General features: G+C 41.4%; 1 long non-coding RNA gene across 1 annotated transcript; it reads left to right on the top strand.

The window, feature by feature from the left end:
• The first annotated feature begins 322 nt into the window (after positions 1-322).
• LOC148045481 (uncharacterized) lies at positions 323-23,349 on the top strand. The gene is made up of 7 exons (XR_015696752.1): positions 323-1,587; positions 2,849-3,622; positions 3,723-4,308; positions 4,593-4,724; positions 4,819-4,961; positions 6,466-6,544; positions 23,042-23,349. It is a non-coding gene; the product is annotated as an uncharacterized LOC148045481 (long non-coding RNA).
• Positions 23,350-23,576: the final 227 nt, after the last annotated feature.

Raw genomic sequence — 23,576 nt, 5'->3', positions numbered from 1 at the left:
AAACATTTAAAGAGATTAAAGATTTCTGGGAATAGAATTCTTTATTGGCCAAGGGTGATTGGACACACAAGGAATGTGTCTTTGGTGCACATGCTCTCAGTGTACATAAAGAAAAATAAAATAGAATACATTCATCAAGAATCATAATGGTTCTGATCCATCATTTTTGGAGATGAAATTCCAATTCTCTGAAGTCCACTTTCTCTTGTGGAAAGTGGAATGAGGGTCACTTTCCTTCTTTTGCAGGGCAATGCCTTTTGTAACAACAACAAAAAAAAGTAGGAAACAGGCTTGAAGAGAAATCTTTATTTAGTCCTATGTTTTGAAATGCTTGCGGCTCTGGCTTTTCATGGAGAAAAATAAAGGAAGCATTTTGATTTAAGGATTGGTTTTGTGCTTGCTTCTTTAAGGAACTGTTCTTTGACAATTCTGATTCTGGCAGAGAACAATTGCTTGATTCTCTCCCAAATCCGTGATCTAACGCCAGTCTGTGGTAGCGTAAACCTATAACTTGCCAAACCAAACACTTTTATTATCAGACCGGCACCACAGTTTGCAAAAAGAACTTTTCACCACCCCTCTTCTTTTCTGCAGTGTCCAAAGCACACCCCAGTGGGCTGCCACACATGGGCTACAAACTATGGAATCCTAAAGAGAATACATCCCAAATGTTTCCAACCACAGGCTGTGGTTCTGCTCCAAAGGCATATTAAGCCCTAATTAATTTAACTCAAAATTCACTTAAGTGGATTGACTAAAGTACTCTTGAGTTCAATAGGTTGTGCAAATTCAGAAAAAAGTTTTAGTTTCCCTGGATCAACAGCAGAGCACCCCAATTTCTGTGAAAGTGGCCAAGAAGGGAACCAGGAACCATTATCATATACTAAATATTACTATGTTCCGCATTTAAGTTAGATTTTTTTTTCTATTTAAAAAGTTATATCCTGGAATTGGCATTTAAACTCATTTGCCATTCCAACCTTGAGATCTACTGTAATCTTTTAACTACCATAATCCTGAATATCCTTGGTCATAAATACACTAACCTGCCTTTTAAAAGCTGCCTTAATAGAAAGATGCGCCCTCTCCAAACTCATTCAGCTCTCCAATAAAGGATCACTCCAAATGAGGAGTCCTAGGTGCTCTGTGAACTTGTTTTCTTGCACACGTTTCATTACCCAAAATAGGTAGCATCACTAGTACAAGCGATGTTAACCTGGTTAATGTAATGAAACATCTGCAGGAAAACCATCGAGCTCAGAGAGCACCAGACTCCCTTATTTCAACCCTGAGCTTAAAATATTCTCCTTTATTGAGATCGCTCCAAACTTTGAAACTCCGTCCTCTCAGAAAACGGCACGAGTGCGGGGGGGAAGGCGTCATTTCGGCCCATTTCAAGTACTATGAAACTGCTAAAGGACAAGAGGACGGCGCCATAAAATCGAGCCGTATAAGCCAAGGAGCGAAGTCGACTATCACCAGGAGCAAAACGCCCGAAAGGGTGGCGACCTGCCAAAACAGGCCGCCCCTTCCATCACCGTGAAGGATATTCGGCGTTCCGGGGTTTAACTTTGCAGCCGCCAGCGGGTAAGGTTGTGACTGGGAATATACTAATATTAGCAGCCGCCAAGCGAGGCGCGCTCTTTTACTCCGTCGGCGATTCCCCACGCCGTGCAATGCGAGCAGGGCACGCGTGCGCCTCCGGCGCTTTCTCGGCAGGCACCAAGCGCGCAGGATCTTTTGCGCTCCCAGCAGGAAACTGAAGTGTTTGAGAAGCTGATCCCGGGGCGCGCTCGGCTGGGCTCCTGCCAAGGAAGCCCACGTGGTGCGCCGAGCTTTTCCACGCCTCCAGCGAGGGAGGTATTCTTCCCGCCTTCCCCACCCGACCGCTCCCCACCTTGCCGGCAGGTGGCTCTTTCCGACCGCAGCTGTTTAGCAGACCGCTTGAATGGCTTGACGCGCGCCTGGCCCCAAGAAGCACTTGCACGCGCAAAGGCTTTCTCCCTCCCCCCCCCACCTCTCTTTCTCTCAAGCAAGCGTGTAAAATACAATCCCGCGGAGTTGCGAGCCACTCGACCTCTTCGTTCGGGCTCGGGGACTTCGCCTCTCGCTGCTCTCCCTCTGCAAGGAGTAGTAATTACTCTTTGAACCTTAGCCGCTCTAACTTGCGGCCTCCGAGACCCTTTGTTCTTCTGGAAGTGTCAGGACGCCGCAACTCCCTCTGCAGGACAAGGGTTGCGTTACACTGATTGACCGGGTTCATACTTGGAGGCAGGGCAGAGCCTGGAGAGATTTGCTTGGTTTGGGCTTAGTGTATTGCAAAATCCCAGCTCTTTGTGCCTTATAAACCTGTTCTTTATGCTTGGCGTAGGGAATGAACCTAGCTAGTTGTAGCTAAACAAATAATGGTTACTGGGACCATTTTTTGACAAGGCATGTGGCCACTTTATCCTATACTTCACAAATAGGAAGCAGGTGCACCCCACCTTATGCTCCTTGGGGCCATGGTGTTACTTAAGATTTAAGGCAGCGGGTTAAAGATAGGTGCATGGCTTTCTGTGGGAGCAAAGGCTTTGCAAAATCTTGGTAAGACACTGCACTGCATGCAGGAATGCAAATGAAGCTTTGAACCATTAAAAAAGCTGCCTTGAGGGGTTGCTTTAGAGCAGGGGTTTCCAACCTTGGCAACTGTAAGACTTGTGGACTTCAATTCCCAGAGTTCTGGGAGTTGAAGTCCACAAGTCTTAAAGTTGCCAAGGTTGGAGACCCCTGCTTTAGAGTATGGGTGTCAAACCTGTGCGTCAAGTTGCCATTATGTGATGTTTCATGATGTTTTTTCCCTTTGCAGAGCTGGAGTGAGCGTGCCTGCATGTGACGCATCCGGCCCATGGGCTGCCAGTTCGACACCCCTACAGAGAAACTCTGCACACCTGAGCATGCACAACCTACATTCTTTTGTCTATTCTCAGTCATCTAGGCCATTGTCTCAAAGATGCTTATCCAAAAGGCAACTGGACTTTGGTTTCTCCTTAAAAAGGATGTTTTGCTACTCATCCAAGAAGCTTCTTCATTTCTGAAGAATCATTCTTAATACATCTTAATACAGAAGATGTTTAAAGTGAATATAAAGATAAAAACAGGGACTTTGAAATGGAACTTCAATATTGTATATGTTGGTGGTAGCAAGATTATGCACAGAAATGGAAGGTCACTGATTTCCACAATGGATGAATGGCTACAAAAGTTGATGAAGTTAGCAGAGATGGCTAAGTTGACTGCTTTGATTTAAAAAAGAAGAACACAATTTTCTTTCTTTCTTGAAAACCGATTCTGTACTTTGTGCTGGAGGTGGGGAAAAAAAGTAAAACTTTTATTTTGGGCAAACAGCTTCCCATATGAAAGGCCATCAAGAGAGTCAGCCACTGGGCTGCCCAGCCACGTCTAGTCCAAAGTGACTCCTTGTGTAGGTTCAGAATATGGCCATTGTTTCCCTGGCTGCTGAGGGAATGAGATTGTGAGTTTGTCTGAAAAGCCACCAACCAGTGCACAGCTGCCAATTCTTGCTTCATGCAGTGAAATACCAACACCTAACTTGGTTATGGCAGCACAAAGACTTTTCAGAGTAAGTGTGGCCACCTCAGATGCCAAGAAACTGGTAGTAGAGGAGAAAGTCATGCTTTCCAACTTTTCTGACTGGCTCACATCTATTTTTTTTCTCACAGAACATCTGGAGAATGTGTTTGGCGGTTTTCTGCTGCATTAAGAGTGACGTGGAGGACCTTCCCGTGCCTCCTGAAAGGTACCATGACCACCTTCTTAAACCCTGGGCATGGTGGGGCATCACTGGTGGATTGTAAGAGAATCTGTAAGAGCCTTTTCCCCAAGATGGCTTCCTGTCCAGAAGGAGCTTGCAGCGGCAAAAAGATGTACAAGCTGACTCGCTGGTCTTAGAAAGGAGAAGCTGAGCTAGATGGATGTTTTGTGACACGTCATCTTTCTTTGGTCAGGGCTGACTCTCACTTGGGTGACCCCAGCCAGCCTAGCCAACTCAAGATCCCTTTAGATTCGTGGAAAGATTTTGATGGCTAGGAAGGGAAACTACTGTGAAATACTAGGAAAGAGCCACTTTGAGCTTCTTCCTGTTGGCCAAATGAAGACTAGGAATCCAGTCAATGTTCCACCACATGCAGAGAACTTTGATGTATGCCTATAAATGAACAATTGTTACTTTCAAGTATTGATGGGTCTTCAGGTGACTGCCCGGAGCCCCAGGATGGAAGGTGAAACATCCCTTCACATTTTGACAAGGTATGTATTCTCAGCTGAGGGATTCTGAAGCCCCCAAGAAGGCAACTATACTAAAGCCCTAAACAGAAAGGCTAGAAAAGGGGTTTCAAACTCAATTTCACTGAGTGTCGCATCAGGGTTGTGTTTGACCTCGAGGGGGTGTGGAGTGTGGCTTGGGGGCATGGCCAGTTTGACATCACATGTCAGGGGCGCCTATGGGGGCCCAGGTGGGGCTGGGGGAATCCACTGTCTCCAGCAGAGGAAGCTGAGGCCAGGGATAACATCAAACATTTTCTGTCCTCCAGAGGAGTGTGGCCGTCCCTCTCAGGCCAGGCGGAGGACCCCTGGATGGTGGCACAAGCTGTCAAGAAGGGAGGCATCTCTACCCTCTACCTCTGCTTTTGCTACAGGAATAATGACTCAGAGCAACCCCCTTGGTAGGTCGGTAGGGCTATTAAAGCATCTATGCGTCCACTCTTGAAAAAGGGCCAATGGCTAGTTTTAATCTTTGGCCTATCATTTCTCCCCCAGAAATGAGAAGAGAGCGAAGTGGAAGCCACAGCTCACCACAATTTTGGAGAGCTGCAGTGAGTCAGTAAGGCCTGGCCAGCTCCTCACCATGGCAATAGCAGAAGCCTTTTCGCTACAGATTTGGAAGGAATCCCTACCTTTGGGTAAGGCTAAGGACATGAGTGACATGCAGCAGGAATGCAATCCCTGCCTGTCAAAGTAAGTAGTATCTCAGAGGGTGAAGACCCCTGCTTGTTCACAAGGGGCTTGCAAGGTAGAAAGAGATGGATAGGCTGAGTGGCTCATTTTGGAAAGAGGAGGCTGAGCTAGCTTGATGGCTTAAACATTTCACCTCCTTCATCTGGATGGGACTAAGATGGCAGAAGACAGCCGAGGAAGAGGACAACTCTCCTATTGGGGACTAAATGCCTACCTCAGAGGTAAGAAAAGGTTAGGCAATGGGGCCAATGGAGGCTACACACCATATGCTTTAGCCATCTTATTGGGATGCAAATCGCTTTGGATTTAGCCTCGATACTGTCTTATGCAGGATTCTCCAGGAGCCTGGAGGATGTGGACCAGTGGTGAAATCTATTTTTTTTTTGCCACTGGTTCTGTGCGCGTGGCTTGATGATGGTGGGGTCATGTGACTGGGTGGACGTGGCCAACTTTTTTCCACTTTTTAAAGCACTTTTTCCTACCTATTTGCCCAAACCGGCAGGAAAAATATGCTCTAAAAAGTGGAAAAATGGCTCTGAAGATCACATGGTTCAGCTGGGAGCCGTGCGATCGTCGGAACCATTTTATTTTCACTTTCTAAAGCATTTTTCACTACCAGTTTGGGCGAGCAGGTCAGAACCGGTAGCATTTCACTATGTGGACTCCATGATTTCCAACATTTGGGATGAGGAGTCAGAGGAAAGCTTGGAGCAGGCTTCAGATGCCAACCTCTCTCCCAATCCCTGGATAAGAAAAACAAATTGTTTTCTTTTGGGGAGTGATGGAGGCCCTCTATTCAGTTCTCCTAAGCTGAGTGAACTGGAATGCTCTGGGTGCTGGAGGAAGATGAAACCTGACCCTTGGGATAACATACTTAGACTAAATATGTGCAGCCAAGCTCTGTTGTGATTGGTTCATTTTACCACAAAACACCAGGGAAGGGCCTAGTGCAGTGGACTGGTGTGCTAAACGGATGTGATCTACCCTGCTTATGCCTTTTCTTTTTCTGCATTATCCTCTCCAGCACCCTGCTGCTTCTAGGCAGGGCTTTATCAGGCAAAGAGTAGAGGGCCTACTTTTCTGGGGGATGGGTGGAATGGGAGTGGGTATTCCTCCAACTCCGGAGATGTATCCAGCAACACAAGCATTGTTCTGGTTAGGGATCAGAGGTGGTATTCAGCTGGTTCAGACCGGTCGCCCGAACCAGTAGTGGAAATCACGGGTGGCCCTCCCTCCCCCTCCCACCTTTCCTGGCTCTATGCCATTCAATATAGGCACATTTTTGAGGTTGGGCACATACGGGGAAGGTGTGTGTGTATGTGGCGTAAACCTGTGGTAACAAAATGTGAAACCCACCGCTGTTGGGGATCCCCATTCAATAGGCCCTCTTTTAGGAATTCTGAGTCTCTTTTGCCCTGATGGCTAAAGAAGAATCATTGTCATTTACAGGATTCTCCCGAAGAAAGAGAAGCCACCTTAGATGATCGCAGCAGCCTGAATTCCCTGGACCTCTCTCTTTAATTCAAAGGTATCTGTTTGAACCAATTCATGGATCACCACCTTATCATGGTGCATTATTCTGGTCACACATCCCCATTCCCTTTTGCCCTGATGGCTAAAGAGGAATCATTGTCATTCATGGAATTCTCCGAAGGAGGGGACACCACCCTAACGATCTCAGCAGCCTGGAAGAGGACTCCTGGGACTTCACTCTTTAATTCATGGATCACCACCTTCTTGTGTCAAAGAGGCTTGCGCAGCTCAATGAAGCCATGAGCTATGCTGTGCAGTGCCACTCAAGATGGACTGGTCATAGTGAAGAGTGCTGGTACAATGTGGTCCACTGAAGAAAGAAATGGCAACCCTTAGTATCCTTACTAAGAAAACCCCATGAAGTGAATCAAAAGGCTAAAAGCTAAGATGCCATAAGGTGAGCCCCACAAGTTGGAAGGTGTCCAATATGCTACTTGGGAAGAGTAGAGGGCAATTACAAGTATCTTGAGATGGAGGAAAGTGGATGGGCCAAAGCCAAAGGATGTTCAGCTGTGGATCATGATGAAAGAAAAGTCCGATGCTGTAAAGAACAAAAGAGAAGGGGAAGTAATGGAAGCAGTGACAGATTTTGCTTTCTTGGGCTCCAGGATCACTGCTGACATGACTGCAACCATGATATTAAAAGATCTTTGCTCCTTGGGAGGAAAACCTATGGCAAACCTAGACAGCATATGAAAAAGAAAAGACATCAGCTTGCCAATAAAGGTCATGTAGTCAAAGCTGTGGTTTTTCCTGTAGTAACTCATGGCTATGAGACTTGGACCATAAGGGAGGCTGAGAGCTGAAGAATTAATGCTTTTGATATGTGGTGTTGGAGAAGACTCCTGTGAGTTCCTTGGACTGCAAGAAGATCAAATCAGTCAATCCTAAAGGAAATCAACCCTGGCTATTCTTTAGAAGGACAGAAAGTGAAGCTGAAGCTCAAATACTTTGGCCACCTAATGAGAGGAAAGGACTTAATTGGAATCGATCCTGAAGTTGGGAAAGGTTGAAAGCAAAAGGAGAAGGAGACGAGAGTGGATGGGATTATTAGATAGTGCCATCGATGCAATGAACATGAATTTGGGCAAACTCCAGGAAACAGTGGAGGACAGGTGGAGTTGGCTGTGCTATGGTCCATGGGGTTGCAAAGAGTCAGATAGGACTGAGCGACTGAAAAAAACCCAACCTCTTTGAGACTTTATGATTTAAGAAATGGCATAGGAGGGACTAAAGATTCAAGGTAGAAGGAGAAAAGAAACGAAAGTGAAAAACCAGTCTCTTGTCTTTGGCCAGCTTGGAACTTGTAAAATGACAGGGGTCAATGGACTCACTGTTCCTGCATAGGATCCTGTGGCTCTATGATTAAGAAGCTCTTCTTTCACATTCAATATAGGCACCAGTGGTGCCTATTCCATTTCATGACTGGATTATTGTGCAGCTCCACTAGAGCTGAGCAATCGATTTCAAAGCCTCCCCCTGGAAGAAAAGCATACAGACATCTGGAAAAGAGGCATCATCAAGTGTTTCTGAAATTGGAAGAAAAGCAACTGAGACTTCCCCAGGGAAAAAAGGTGTGTGTTGGTGATAGGAGATTCAGTTCTCAAGGGAACAGCCATTTGTAAACCGTACATCCAATCTTGGGAGGTATGTTGTCTCCCTGAAGCAAAAATCAAAGATGTGGCGGAGATCTTACTAAAATGATCAACCCTACAGATCAATACCAATTTCTTCTCCTTCATGTAGGGACGAACGGCACGACACTGAACCTAGAAACAATATTGAGAGATTATCAGCAGCTAGGCAAGAAAATTAAGGAATTAGGAACACAAGTGGTGTTTTCATCTGTACTTCCAACAAAAAGTCAAAATCCAATGAGACAACAAAGGATTAGAGAAATGAATCACTGGCTTAAGAATTGTTCCCGTCAAGAGAACTTTGGATTCTTAGACCACAGTCCACATTCCTTACATGAAGGGCTTTTGACAAAGGATAGGCTGCACCTCACAAGAACTGTGAAGAATGTATTCAGAAAATGACTGGCTCAACTCATCAGAAGGGCTTTAAACTAAAAAAGTTGGTGGACTGTGACCAATCTTTAGGATCTTTGGGACTTATTTCCCAAGACAATCAATCAAAATGAGATAGAAAGGGATAGAAAGGAAGAAAAAAAAAATAAAGTAGGAGATAAAGGAATCATAACTAGGGTCAACAATTAAGGACTCAAATGACTATACACAAACATTCATGGTTTAAGGAACAAACAGGGTGAACTTGAAGTACTAGTACATGAAGCCAATTATATTGAAAGAAGCAAAGCGGTTCAATCTTGACATTACCTGAACTGCAATTATGTGACCAGGGAGTGGCCATTGGAACTTTGGGTTAGTATTTTCAGGTAGGGCAGTTGGAACTTTGAATGATTGCTAAATGACTTGTAAATTATGGACTTCCTATAATCCCAAACAATTAAAATGCCTGAAAAAGCAAGATTTTTTTTGACTTTGTGTTAGAAAGGACCTCAATTGCTAGTGCCAAGGTAAAGACCTATCAGAAAATGGAAACCCAATGGTATTATTATTACATTATTGTTTATTAGATTTATGTATTGTCTTTTCTTCACAAGTCAAGGCAAAATAAACTACAGGTAGTCCTTGACTTACAACAATTCATATAGTGACCGTTCAAAGTTACAGCAGCACTTGAAAAAGTGACATGACTATTTTTCACATTTACAGCCTTTATAGCATCCCCATGATCATGTGATCAAAATCCAGATGCTCGGCAACTGGTTTGTACTTATGACTATTGCTTTGTCCCAAGGTCATGTGATCCCTTTTGCAACCTTTTGACAAGCAATGTCAATGGGGAAGCCAAATTCACTTAACAACCGGGTAACTAACTTATCAACTGCAGCGATTTACGTTAAAATTATGGCAACCAAGGTGGTAAAATGTGGCAAAACTCACTTAACAATGTCTCACTTAAGAACAGAAATTTTGGACTCAATTGTGGTCATATGTTAGTACTACCTTTACATTTTAAAAACCTTAAATACAGCAACATTTTGAGATACATTATGAAGAGAGACAGAGAGAGAGGGGGGGGGAGTGAGTGAGTGAGTGAGTGAGTGAGTGAGTTTTGATCTTCCTGGTCTTAATTTCATAGGTTTTAAATTTGTTCTGGAAAGGATATGAAAAACTGCCTTCTAGTTGTTTGATGCTTGGAGAAAATGTTTCATGGCAATAAAGTAAACATAATCTCACCTGTTTATACATTGGTTTAGAAACCGTATAGTGAAAATGCTTAAAGATTAAAATGTTATAAAAGGTTTAGTTACATAGACATCTATCACGTTACTCCCTTTCGAGGTCAGCAACATTTTGAAGAAAAAGAGCAAGAACCAGGAAGCTAAACAAATTAAAGGTAGGAGACAGGAGAAAATGAAACAGAACCTGTAGTTGCAGTAGCTAATTCAGAAACTGTAACTGTAACGTTGCATAATAGAGTTTGAATTTGCTTTTGCCGAGATTTCAGCTGACTTTTCCAAGAGCCCCAACTTCAAACTTTCTCTTGTTTAGCCACCTTTTTTCCAGAATAAGGTGGGCCACAATAAACCCAAAGGATTTATTATAATTAATTATGTAACTATGGGAGAAAATATGTCTGCCCTTCTGCAAATCATTAGAAATTAATAGGTAAAGCATTTTGCTAAAGTATTTAATCAGAAAAACTGTTAAAACAACCTGTTATCCAAATTGAGGATGTGTAGTTAGCAGAGATTGAAGTGTGTTGTCTGAAAAATTTGTGAAAAAAAATACTTGGCTAAATTTTTGGTAGTTATCATTCTCATTAATTTATAACTGATAGGATTCTGTGTGGGTGGGGATGGCCATGATAATGAAACAGGCATGAAAATGATACCCATTTTTAATGTAATTATGTCCCTAAAATTTTATATGCTTTAATTCTTAGCATATGTTGACAATTTCAGGAACTATAGTAACAGGAAAGAAAAAAAAACACCCTTGGATTTGAATCAACTCGTCGTGACTAAAAGTAAGGTGTCATGTATTAATTGATTTCAGATACCTGCTTGTCGATTATATGTAAAACTTGATTATTTAATTGAATGGACACGGCTTGGAGTTTATGAAAGGAAAAAATGCTGCTTTTATTGCAGTGCTAATGATCTGTTGCATCATATTTGTTCAACCATGGAAGCTCATTAATTTCTTTATGATAGGAAATCTTTTCTCCTTTTCATTGCACAACAAAAGCATGGTGATGCACAAAATTAGACAATAATCCTTTAATTGAACTTGGCTACTACTATGTGAGAAGTCAAGAGTTTAGGAGGAGTTTTTCCTTTGACAGAGATCAGATTTGCAACAAAGGTAATATGAGAAAATATTTAAGACATAGGTTTATGAGTAAATAAGGAATCTTAAGGTTTGGTCTGCATTTGACAAGTTCAATCTGTCATGCTCATCATGTTTGTTGACCTTTTCGTGTGGATATTGTAGGTCTCTTCTGCTTCTGTTTGCTTTACAGGTGGAAATTATCAATTATTAGGTCACAAAAAAGTTTGCACAAAGTCATGGGAAAATTAGTTTATCTGACCTATCTAATCCCTAGTTTCACATTTTATCATTTTTGTTCCTGGAAGCTTGATTTCATCTGTACTTTCTCCTTTCTAAATGAGAAAGTGATAAATGATGTTCCATCATTTGCAACTTGAATGTATATTATTTGTTTGTTAAGTTTATCTCACTGTCCAAAGTGGCATTGTGTTGCTTGTCTTTAAAAGAAAATTCAGCAATATTCCTGGATGCATTCCAAATGAATAAATTCAAATGTCCTGCTTATGCACATAGCCCTTAACTGACAGATTAACTAATGGTGGGGATTCAATTCTAAAGTTGTATAGGAAGTCTGAGAGTGTGGCACAGTGGCCTAGAGGTGGAGTTCTCACCTCACAATCAGGAGGCTGTGAGTTTGATCCTAGGTAGCGGCAGATATTTCTCTCTTTGGGCACAATGAGTAATTGTCTGCTGTGAACTCCGCGTAGGTGTCAGGAAAGGCATCTGGCCAATAAATGAGGGGGCTCTGTTCAGTCACCCTGACTCCATGCCTTTGCAAGGGATTACAGGGTTGTTAAAAGAAAAAGAAAAGAAAGTCTGAGACCTCCATGGGAATATACTAATATATTTCCTTCTGGCCTGCTTGAAGAATCAAAACTCAGCTGCATGCCAGCAATCTTGTTCCACTGTGTTGACGCCAGTCTTCCAAGACAAAATCTAAGTTACATTCCTAACAGCCCACTGCTTTCAAGGAAGAGGGTTCTCTGAACATTCCTTACTCTGATTTTTGCCTTGCTGAAGGCTATATAACCCTGCTATTGATTTATTCAGGAAAACTCCATCCACCAATTTGCACACCAGCAGGATCTTTGTTCACTGGGCTACCAGCAGTTTACAATATACCTTTAACACCTGCAAAGCATGACAGACATTGTGCATTAGGTGGCACTTAGATGTTTGTGCATGAATATTTTGAAGGCTTCTATTCATTTGATCTGCTCTGAATGGGACCAGTGCCATCCCTCTGTGATTTCATGATAGTGCTGGATTTCAGGAGCTTTTCTGCAGCTAAACCAATTAAATTATATCTCAGCTCCCTGTTAATACATGTGCGCGTGCGCGCACACACACGCACACACACACACACACACACACACACACCAGCCCACTATAATATACCATCAGTGGTCAGGAATGCCTTATTCTAACTGGGGGAAAAGGGTGGGGAGAAATTGTGGGCTACTAGAACATGTTTATCTCTTTTTATTTTGCTCCTTTTGTAATCCTATTTTCATTCCAACCTTCACTCTAGCGTAAAGTTCATTTTTGCATGTATCATTTCTTCGCTTTATTTTGCTTAATTAAATAAATGGTTTTTTTTTAAAGGAATAGCTGAAAATGTCTCTTGGCTCCCTCCACAACAGTCCTTGTGCTTGGTAGCAAATTTTTTCTGGGCTTAATAAGCTGCAGCTATTGAGTTAATATTCTTCGGTACTTGGCCAGAATTTCAACAGGGTTCCTAAATTCAGAAGGATAGCTTTACTTTGTTCCTGCAGAAACAGGTACCCTGAGGCAACAAGAAGAGTTGGGAAATTTTTGGAAATATTGAAACGGGGGGATAAGTGGATGGGTGTAAGGCAGGACATAAAGTGAGATTTGGACATAACATGAAACGGGGTCAGACTATAAGATCTCCTGGGGGGGGGGCGTCTATCCCTTCTATCTTGTTATACATTTACTGAGCCTTGAAGTAAAGCAGAAAACTTGAACTCGGGAAATTCAAATGTCAAATCACAACACCTGTTGAGGCCAAGTTAGTTGAAGGTCTCGCTTGTGAGTCAAACGTTATAGCTTAACCACATGTCAGAATGAAACTAATTCTTCCTGCATGCCAACTGCAGCCTAGACATAAAAGGACAATACGGTATAATCTGCTTCTTTGCTTAGAAATAAGGAATTTAGCCAATAGAAATGATTTAGCACATTTCCGTGCTAGCTGTTTTGAGGAAGTTATAAGAACACGCTTCTCCCTAAGAACCTCGCTCAGACGTCAAATGTGGGTTTACACTGTCTGAGCCATTTGGCCAAATAAAGCTTATCTTGAGCTCATAGTCCGAGTCTCCTGATTTTCTGCAACATTTGTGGCGAGCCAGCCAGGAGATGAGGAGCGATATTTCGCTGAGGACAGCACAGACCGACCAGTGCCTAATTGGGGCCGTCTAGCCCTACCTTCAGGCACCAACAGAGAGTGTTTCTCTGGAAGGGGACTCATGGCCCCCTTTGGCACTTGGTGGTCACCGGCCGATCCAAGAACTACCACGAGATCAAGACAAGCTCATAAATAACTGAGAAAAGAAGACGCCTGCAGGCAAGTATTGTGGGAAATGTAGATCCACTCGGTTGAGAGTGGAAGAGGGGCGCCGATCACCCCCCTGAGCCCGGGATAGCGTCCCTTCCTAACGGAACCAGCATATCCTAATGAGGCTCTAGAATTACGCTGCTGCGACAGCGCAACACAGCCATTCACCCATGAGACTGTGCCTGGCTCTTTGGGAGCCCGCTTGCAAGAGAGCAGCCGCCCAGCAACTCCCCTCTTCAGCTGGGCACAGCACTGCTCACCAACCTAGCGGTATCCCAAAGGCGCCAAGCAACGTGATCGCCTTTGCCTCCCCCAGGTTGCTGCGGCTTGGCACCTTCAGGATACTGCTAGGTTGGTGAGCGGTGCTCTGCCTGGCTGGAGGTGGAGCTTATATGTGGGGGGGGAGGCTTATATTTTTGCCCACCAGAAAAATGTGGCATGGCTGTATTATGAAGACATGTCGTATTTTTGAGGAAACACAGTAACCTTTTTCAGTGATTTTGAACCATCACTAAATGAACCGTTATAAGTCGAGGACTACCTGTAATGCTCTGAAACTGCAATGCTCTTTGAGCTGTTGTAAGTAAAACATATTTTGGGATGTAAAGGTCAAATAGTATTTCCGTGTCTGGTTGCATTCATTATTTGAAAGTAAATCTTTATTTGGAGGGGGTTTCCCCTCCTCCTATCACTAAGGTTTCCTTTTTGGGGAGAGGGAAATTCCCCCTTTTTGTTTTGTTTTTTATTCTGAAGTTTTCATGTTTGCAAAAATAAAAGAGCTAACTGCCATGCTGGTCATTAGAGAATGACAAGAGTGAAGACACAGACAGTGTATCTTCTGAGGATGTGTGTGTGTGTATGTGCAGGTGGTTCTTGACCTACAACCACAATTGAGCCCAAAATTTCTGTTGTTAAGTGAGACATTTGTTAAACGAGTTTTTTTTACAACTTTTCTTGCCACAACTTTTCTTGATTCACTTCTTAAGTGAATCACTGCAGTTGATAAGTTAGCAACCTGGTTGTTATGTGAATCTCACTTTCCCATTGACTCAGCTTGTCAGAAGATCACAAAAAATGGTCACATGAAACCCTGAGACACAGCAAAGGTCATAAATATGAACTAGTTGCCAAGTATCTGAATTTTGATCACGTGATTATGGGGATCCTGCAAAAATGATCATGTCACATTTTACAGTGCTGTTGTAACTTTGAATGGTCACTAAACAACCTGTTGTAAGTCGAGGACTACCTGTATGTGCGTGGAGTGGTTATGAAGCTGTATGGAAGTGTCCACTAGATATGGACAAGACATTTCTCCTGATGGTGAAACTTCTAGAAATGGTGATGACTGACATATGGCATTTTGAACAGATCATTTTTTTTATTTTCCACAAATAAGGTAAATTCCTACCTCCCATCTTTACAATCATCCTTAGGATAGGCAGAATAATGAAATTCAGACTGTTCTTCCTTACAGATAGATATGGTAACAGAAGTTATTTTACAAAAAGTTAGAATTATCAACCAAAAAAATGGAGGAAAGCAAGGTTAGTCCAAGGTTAGTGGAGGAAAGCAATGATCACTTTAATTGTTGTGCTTCTCATTTGTCTCCTCCTTTTAGGAGGTAGCAGTGAAAGGGTAGTGGTACTATAGGGTTAGAGTGAAGAGGAGCTGTAAGTAAAAGATGTAAACTTAACCAAGGCCTCTGCCTTAAATGAATGATGGTAAACTTAATACAAAAATATGAAGTCTGGCTATAACTATCAAGATGACCACCAGATGGCAGGATAGAGTTACTTTATTATTTTTGTTTCTCTTTGTTGCCATCTGGTGGTTGTAAAGACTTTTGCAGTCCAACCCATCATGGTACTTACCAGCTGAGACTTGCTGCCTATCTTCAGTAATATCATCAGTAAAGAGTCTCTTGCTATTTACTTTTCATCTACAGTGGTTAAATAGTGTGATAGTATCCTTCATCTTACATGTAATGTAGTTGTTCCCAGCTTTTTAAAATATTCTGTGATGAACTGAAGGAACATCACTGACCTTCTCAGACTGAATGCAATCTTTTAAGCCTTGCAATGCATTTCCAAATCTGTATTAGTATGAGCGTCTCTCTCTTTCTCTCTCTCTCCCCCTTCCCGTCTCTTTTTTTAACAGCAGGAAAGAGAAAGTACAAACCAGAAATGAAAGCCTAATGCCTTTTCTTTACTCTTGTCCTGACATTATTGGCCCATTCTTGCTTTAACTGGACCTCTTAAAAATCCTGCAACCAGGGATGGGATTCAGCCGGTTTGGATTGGTTTGGACAAACTGATAGTTCCAGCGATCAGTTGGCCCTACTCACCCACCCCTGCTCTATTCTGTCCTATATTTCCTTTGTTTGAAGTCCAGCTGATTGACACGGCAGAGCGGATTGCTGCGTCTCAGCTGTTTTACTCACGGGGGCTGCAGGAAAAGGTGAGATTTAGTGCAGATTTCAAATGCAATGTGCAGGCGTGCAATGCACGTTTGGCACACATGCACGCAAAGTGCGTGCAAAGCAAACCAATTGTTACACCGATTGAGTCCCACCACTGCCTGCAACGCTTGGAAACCTTCATTTGATAGAGGAGGCAGTTGTAGCAAAAATGGCCTTGAAACAAAGATTGTTGGGCAAACTTTGCCAAACCGTGTCACAGGCACAGAATTCTGGGTAAACGAAAGTTGCATGGCCTTCCATCAGAGGCGACTTGAAGTAAAGTGTTTTGACAGTAATACTGCAGATGTCTGCAGGAAACCCAGAGGGGGGGAAAACAGCCTTGAACACTATAGTTAGATAGCTGTGCAAAAAAGTATGCGAAGGAAAGAGCTAATGTGCAAGACTTCTATTTAAGATAGGGGGGAAGGAAATAGAAATTGTGATAGCATGCTATTTCAGGTAATAATAGAAAGTACTTGATGTTTACATGGTGAATGGATCGATACTAATTCTGTAGTCGGGGCACATATACAGTAGTTTGGATTATACATGTGATAGATGTGCTCAGTACAGCAGAAATTTTCACACAGCAACGTTTTATTTTTCACTGCGTGCTGAGATGGAATTTTTCCACCCAACTATCTGGAAGGATTTGCATAAGAATGGTGATACGGCAGTATTCTTTAATGATGTGCTTTTCTTTGTGAAATTTTAAAAATGTCTATGGTGCATGATGAAGCTCGGATGAATTGCTGCGCTAATGCTTTTATATTTTCTTCTAAAGAGCTTATCTTCATGGTGTTGTGGAAGTTGCTTTACCTTTTCTCATATAAAGGTTGAGGCTGGAAAGCCGAATTTGGTTACAATCCTGTTGTGTCCACTTCTGTCCTTCAACATCTCTATGCTCTAATTAATCCCACTTCCCCCGAACTAGTAATTCCAAGATGTGTTTGATTACATGCCATAATTCCCAGTCCAGCAGATCAAGTTCTATTCTGGCTGGAAATTGTTGTATTTTAACACACTTGGAGACATAGAGTTGAAGAAGCTTGACATAAGGCAGGAGTATTGAATTTGCAACCCAACAGTTTCAGCCCTTCGTGCTAACTGGGGAGCATGTGCACTGAATGAAAAGTATTAGGACCATTCAACAACAGCTTTGGTTAGCACCAGTTGTTTAGCATGCTACAATATGTGTGGTGCATTTATATGAAGGACCAGTTTCTTCACACTTTCGTATATTGTATATGTATATTGTAGAATTTGGGTCTCAAGGGCAAATTATTTGCTTGTTTATTAACTTGTTTGCCTCCCATCTGGCTTCAAGGCGACTCTGGGCAGCTTACAATATTAGAAGCCAATAAAACCACAAAAAACAAATATTTCTAAGAACAGTAAAAAATACAATAAAATTGTAGTTTTAAAAATGACAATTAAAAAGATGGGGATTAACTTTGCAGATCAGCTGCATTTCTTTGAACCACGACGCTGGCAAAGGATTTCTCAATCCTCTGTCCTCCTCACATCTCCAGTCCCAGATAACACACACTGCAATATTGCTGAAGGTGATTTTCATTTAAAATAAGGACTGCTTAGTATTTTGAGCTCAATTGTTGAAGGACCCTGGGATGTGAGAAAGTTAGTCAGATTTATATTCTTTGCAGAATGACGTTCTTGAGCTGAGGAGACAAGCTTAGGCTGTGCTGGAACTATGCCTGACCATAGAGGCTTATAGAATTGTACAACAGCATAAGGATTCTCACATTTTGTTTTTATAATCAAGTTGCAAGTCATGAGTGCTTGTACATTCTTTCCTCTCCCCTTGGCTTAAATTTGTTGGAGGCAAATTCGGCTCCTGAATTCCAACTGCACAGTGATGACAAGAGGTGAAGAATATCCCTCCAATTGCAGAACAATCTCCATACAAGTTTAGAATTAATCTCTGACTGACTTGCCATCTCCCAATTTTAGAATCAGAAAAGGATAGGAGCTATTTGTTTTAGTGTTGGGCTGATGAAGTGCTTGGGACATCACAGTCAGGCAGCACCAGAAATATGAAAGTCCAGTTTGGAATTGGGTAGCCCATATAAGAGGAACGCAGTGGCTCAGTGGCTAAAATGTTGAGTTTGTTGATCAGAAAGTTCAGCAGTTCGAATCCCTTTTGCCACGTAACGGAGTGAGCTCCCGTTAGTTAGTTCTGCCAACCTAGCAGTTTGAAAGCATGTAAAAATGCAAGTAGAAAAATAGGAACCACCTTTGGTGGGAAGGTAACAACGCCTTCGGTGTTTAGTCATGCCGGCCACATGACCATGGAGATGTCTTCGGACAGTACTGGCTCTTTAGCTTTGAAACAGAGATGAGCACTGCTCCCTAGAGTTGGGAATGACTAGCACATATGTGTGATAGGAACCTTTACCTTTACCTTAGCCCCTATAAGAATCTTTTTCCAACAATTCTACAACATTCTAGATACAGTTCAATCCCTCCCCTACCTCTACAACTCCAATCTGGAGAAGAACTTTGGGTTCTTTTGTTAGAGAGAGCCATGAAACACTCAGCACAAACCAACTTTTTGTTCTTTCAACAAGAACCCATTTTCAGCCTGTGATGAAAAAAGCACTTTAGAATGTGATGAATTTTAAGACTAGGCTATGAAGCAATATTTTTTTTCAAGGATATCTGTCTTTCATACTGTATATCTTTCTCCTGAACCAATTCTGAAGAATAAGCAGGACGAGTACTGACTGGAGACATTCAGCAGGATTTGCTAAAAATTTGTTTACACTTGAGGTTATCTCATTATACCCTTGTAACCAAAACCCAAGGAAATAAGTTAGTCTGAGAGATGGTGACTTGTTCAAGGCTGCCCAGTTTAATGTAAAAAATACTATTTCATAGCTATCCTACTTTATCTATATTTATACATCAGTGGTTCCTACAGCAATCATATCCAGTCTCTGGGTTCACATTACTCTTGTGCTTCCCCATGCTAACTTAAGTGGATATTTTGAACCCTGTTTGCCTTTTTCCAAGCCCAATGTTATATTCACTATGTTAAAAATAGTAAGGACAAATGGCAAACTGGCATATTGTTTTCTTTGTATTTTATGGATTTGAGGAGGGGGAGGGTTGTGAGAGAACAATTATTATTTTGAAGGAATATTTTCCCAGAATCAAGTGATCTGGATTTCATTCTGATCTTATCTACTACTAGCTGGATACCCGTGCTTCGCAACAAAACTACAGGGCGGGGCATAACCTTTTCCTAGGGGGTCACAGCAACACTTGTAATAACAACACAAATAATTCATACACCATTCGAAAGCCCATCAAAAACTGAGTTTATTGACACGATTTAATAGTCAGTATGACCACCATTAGCCCTTCAAACAGCATTCAAACGAGGTGGATAAGAACACAACAAATCTTCAAACAGTTCCGTTCGATTTTCCAGATTTTTCAACACAGTTTCCAAATTCATTCTCAAAGTTTCAACCGAATATCGACACCTCATTTTAAAGCCCATAAAAAACTGAATTGAATGAGCTATTAAATGTTAAATTTGTTTTGGTTGAAACTTTGAGAATGAATTTGGAAACTGTGTTGAAAAATCTGGAAAATCGAACGGAACTGTTTGAAGATTTGTTGTGTTCTTATCCACCTCGTTTGAATGCTGTTTGAAGGGCTAATGGTGGTCATACTGACTATTAAATCGTGTCAATAAACTCAGTTTTTGATGGGCTTTCGAATGGTGTATGAATTATTTGTGTTGTTATTACAAGTGTTGCTGTGACCCCCTAGGAAAAGGTTATGCCCCACCCTGTATGTGATCAGGCAATGCAGAAGAAATCCGGTTCACTCCGGTTCAATCTGTTGGCTCAATGGTTGTTGGTGATTGAAACACACAAGGGAATATTGCTCCTGCCGCTTTCAGTCTAGAAGCAGTTCCATAGATGGAAGGTGTAGACATTTTGGTGAGGTACTGATGTTTAGTACTGTAAGGAGCCCCAGACTGCTCCTGAGTGAAGGAGTGGAAAGACTGCCAGTTTGAACTGAGGTAATGGAATGTGAGGCAATTGGCAGTTGGAACATAGTTCTTTTCAGGTGGGGAGTAGTAGTAGAACTCCTTAGCATCAGAGCGTGTTAATTACTGTATAAGAAATACTAATGATCTGATGGTCATTTAAAAAAAAACCTTTTTTAACGAGCACCTAGAAGCTAAGAGAAACATATGTGCCAAATTTCAAGTTTGTAGGCTTTACGGTTCTGGAGATTTCGTGATGAGTGAGTGGTACTTGGCTTTTATACATATAGAAGATTGTAACCATAATATTTAACCTTTCTTTACCTTTTCCTTCAGAGCCACTTCTAAATTTTGATAAATTGGATTGGATTTGTTAAGGCTGCCAAACTTTAAGACTGTTGAAGTTGAAAGGGCCCATCCCTAATGTGTTGCTACCATAAGGTTAAAGCTGGCATACTTTACAAAGTTCTCACTACTTTGAAAAAAAATGCCTTTTGTAGAAGGAGTTTCTTTTCCTCTAATGATCTTCTATTTTATGTGTCCTTCCCCATTCCTTCTAATCACAATACAGAGCATAAAGCTGGAACCATTTTTGTTTCCTGCCATGTTTTCCTAATAGGCCATAGTCAAAGCATCTTAAACAAGGGTGGGCAACAATGGCTCCTTTATGACCTGTGGATTTCAACTCCCAGAATTCCTGAACCAGCATCAGGAATTCTGGGAGTTGAAGTTTGCGGGTTGTAAAGGGACCATAGTTGCCCAACCCTGTTCTTAAGGACCTCTTAGCGCATGGGTGTCAAAGTCGCTATGTCATGTTGCTGTTACATGATGTTTTGCAATGTTTTTCCCATTCACGGAGCTGGGATGGGCGTGGCTTGTGCCTGATGCATCCAGGCTGCAGGCTGCTAGTTTGACATCCTTGCCAGTGCTTTGGTTTTATAGTGGTAGCTTTTAGTTCACAAAATAGTTAGATAAGCCTGTTTCTACTTCCAGGTCTTATTAATTGGATTGGTGGCAAAGATGAAAAAGAGGAGGGAAATGTAGATGAAGAGTTAGTCCTCTTCATTTTGACTCTAGGTTTTGTACTCTCATTTTATAGACTCGATTTGCTACTATAACAGTCTTTGGGCTAACACCACTAGTTCAGTGACCAACACTCAAAGTTACAACGGTGCTGAACAAGGGAGGACTTATGACCAATCTTTGAAATTGTGGCTGTCACAGCATCTGTATGGTTACCTGATCACAATTTAGGTACTTGGCAATCAGCTTGCAGTTACAATGGTTATAACTGCCCCCAGACATGTGATCACCATTTATTACTTTCCGTGCTGACTTCCCATAACGTCAGTGGGGAAGCCATAGGAAGTTGCAAGTTACTCCCACCCCTGCCTCTTTTTTTGTCCAACCGGGATGCATGGTACCTGCCCATGGCACCCATGCACCTTCAGCATCTGTCCATAGCACCTGCCTAGGTTCGGTAGCGCCTGCCCATGACACCCACCTGCCTGAACCAGGCCATAGTTTGTAGCACATGCCTACGGCACTTGTTCACACTTTATAGAATTTGCTCAAATCACAAGCACAACCTCCAATAGCTCTTTCCCGCCAGCCTGGACCTTCAGCCTCTTTTCACGTCACAGTCTATGAGATCCTAACTTAATAACCTGTGTAATGCAGAGGTTGTGAAAGTAACTTGGACTGCCTGGATCACTAAACAATGCAATTATGTGATCTGTTTTATGACCACATCACAGTGACAAAATTCTTGCCCCAATTGCTGTCATAACTCAAAGAGCTACCTATAGTTCTGTGCACACTGAAAAAATATAGTGACACACATATATTAAATACAAATACAATGGAGATGTTAATATTATTAGTTCAGGACTGAAACCACTATTTAACTAATACTTTGATGTGAATTTCAGTGGTTCTTTCTTTTTCTTTTTACCTTATATACAACTTTGGATGAAAATAATTTTATGCTTGTAATAACATATATTCTAAATGACAATTAATACTGACAGAAGTTTTACTTTTTTCTTTTTATTTCCAGTACTTCAAGCTTGTAAAATAATAGAATGTTAATGATTTTTACTCATATAAACATTACTGCATTAAAATCTGCATTGAAATAATAGTGTATCATGATTTATAACTTTATAATAAATTAAAAATCACACAATGCCATTACTATTTTGATCTCCAGTTTTTATTCAGCTGGTATTAAAACAGTAAACCACCTAAAGGGAAAAAGTGTTTACTGAGGCAAGAAGTTAAGTAAAAACATTGTACAAGTGAATACTTGGAAATCTGAAAAAAGCTGTATACATCTCTAATTAGAGAAGGGAAATGGAAAAGCAATATGGAAGTGTTTTGATGGTCAAGTACTTTCTAGCATCACAGCAAATTAAATATGCTCTGAATAGAATCCAATCAATGTATTAAAAGAAAAGTCAGTGAATGAGATATTTATGCGTGAAATTGCCATCGGTTTGGTTCATGAATGGTATTCTAGCAGAAGAAACAAGTTGTCTTATTTCTGAAGCAAAATACTGCACATTAAAGTTCTGTTTGTAGATTGGATTTAGTAAGGCTACCATATCTAAGCCTGCAGAACTTTGCAGGACTGTTAGATGGCAATAAAGAGTTACTGAAATCACCAATGCTTTGCTGCCATCTAGTGGCCATATTTTTGTCTCTCCAAATACAGTGACCCTAGATTTGGGTGGAGAATGCAGTAGCTTGGAACACAAAGTTAGGTTGTAGAGTGACACCTGTCTATTATTTTGTATGTCATATCCAATTACAGCATTTAACAAAAGCCAGGTTATCTAAATATTTTATTTTAGGGAAAAATGTTTTTTGCTGTAAAGCAAGATCTGAAACCATAAACTGGTAAGGTACCATTTTCTCCAGCCCCATTGCAGTATGAACCTAGGTCAGGTTTTACAGAAACCTGTAAAATCACAAAACCTGTTTATCTACATTTAATCAACAAGGGTGAAAGTACTGAAGCTTCATTGTATTTTAAATTTTGTTCCATTTCTACTTTGTTCCAGATCTACTTCGTATAATCCCCGACCTCGGTCCTTCCAACGCACCCTAAAAAGTTGGCTTTTCCAGCAAGCCGGCCTGGCCTGAACAAAATAAAATAAATGATTGATTATTGTTAATTTTAATCGAATTTTTAAATGTTATTGTTAATCTTAATTGGGTTTGGGTTTTGGATACTCTATCATTTTTTAAAAACTTGTGTAATATGTGTTTTTTTAATGTTGTACGCCGCCCTGAGTCCTTGGGAGAAGGGCGGCATATAAATCCAATAAACAAACAAACTTTAAATTCCAAAAATAAAACATTTAAAAACACTGAGATACACATTTTTCCATGAACGGTAGTTTAAATGATTATTTCAATCTGTTTAAAAGGTTTGAAATAAATATTGCAATATTTAGAGATATTCACAATCTCTTGGAAAGCTAGATTTTAATCTGGATATTACCCTATTGTACTAAGTTAAATATTATCTACGCATCCTTAAGTTGGCGTGAAACAGCATCAGCATAACATTTGCTATTCTCATTGCCAGTCTCT

Source organism: Thamnophis sirtalis, unplaced genomic scaffold (assembly GCF_051295495.1).
Source record: "Thamnophis sirtalis isolate CommonGarterSnake01/CBP01778 unplaced genomic scaffold, rThaSir2_p1.2 scaffold_5, whole genome shotgun sequence".
NCBI lineage: Eukaryota > Metazoa > Chordata > Lepidosauria > Squamata > Natricidae > Thamnophis > Thamnophis sirtalis.
The sequence above is the reverse complement of the archived record's forward strand: the minus strand, read 5'-3'. Positions and strand labels throughout refer to the sequence as shown.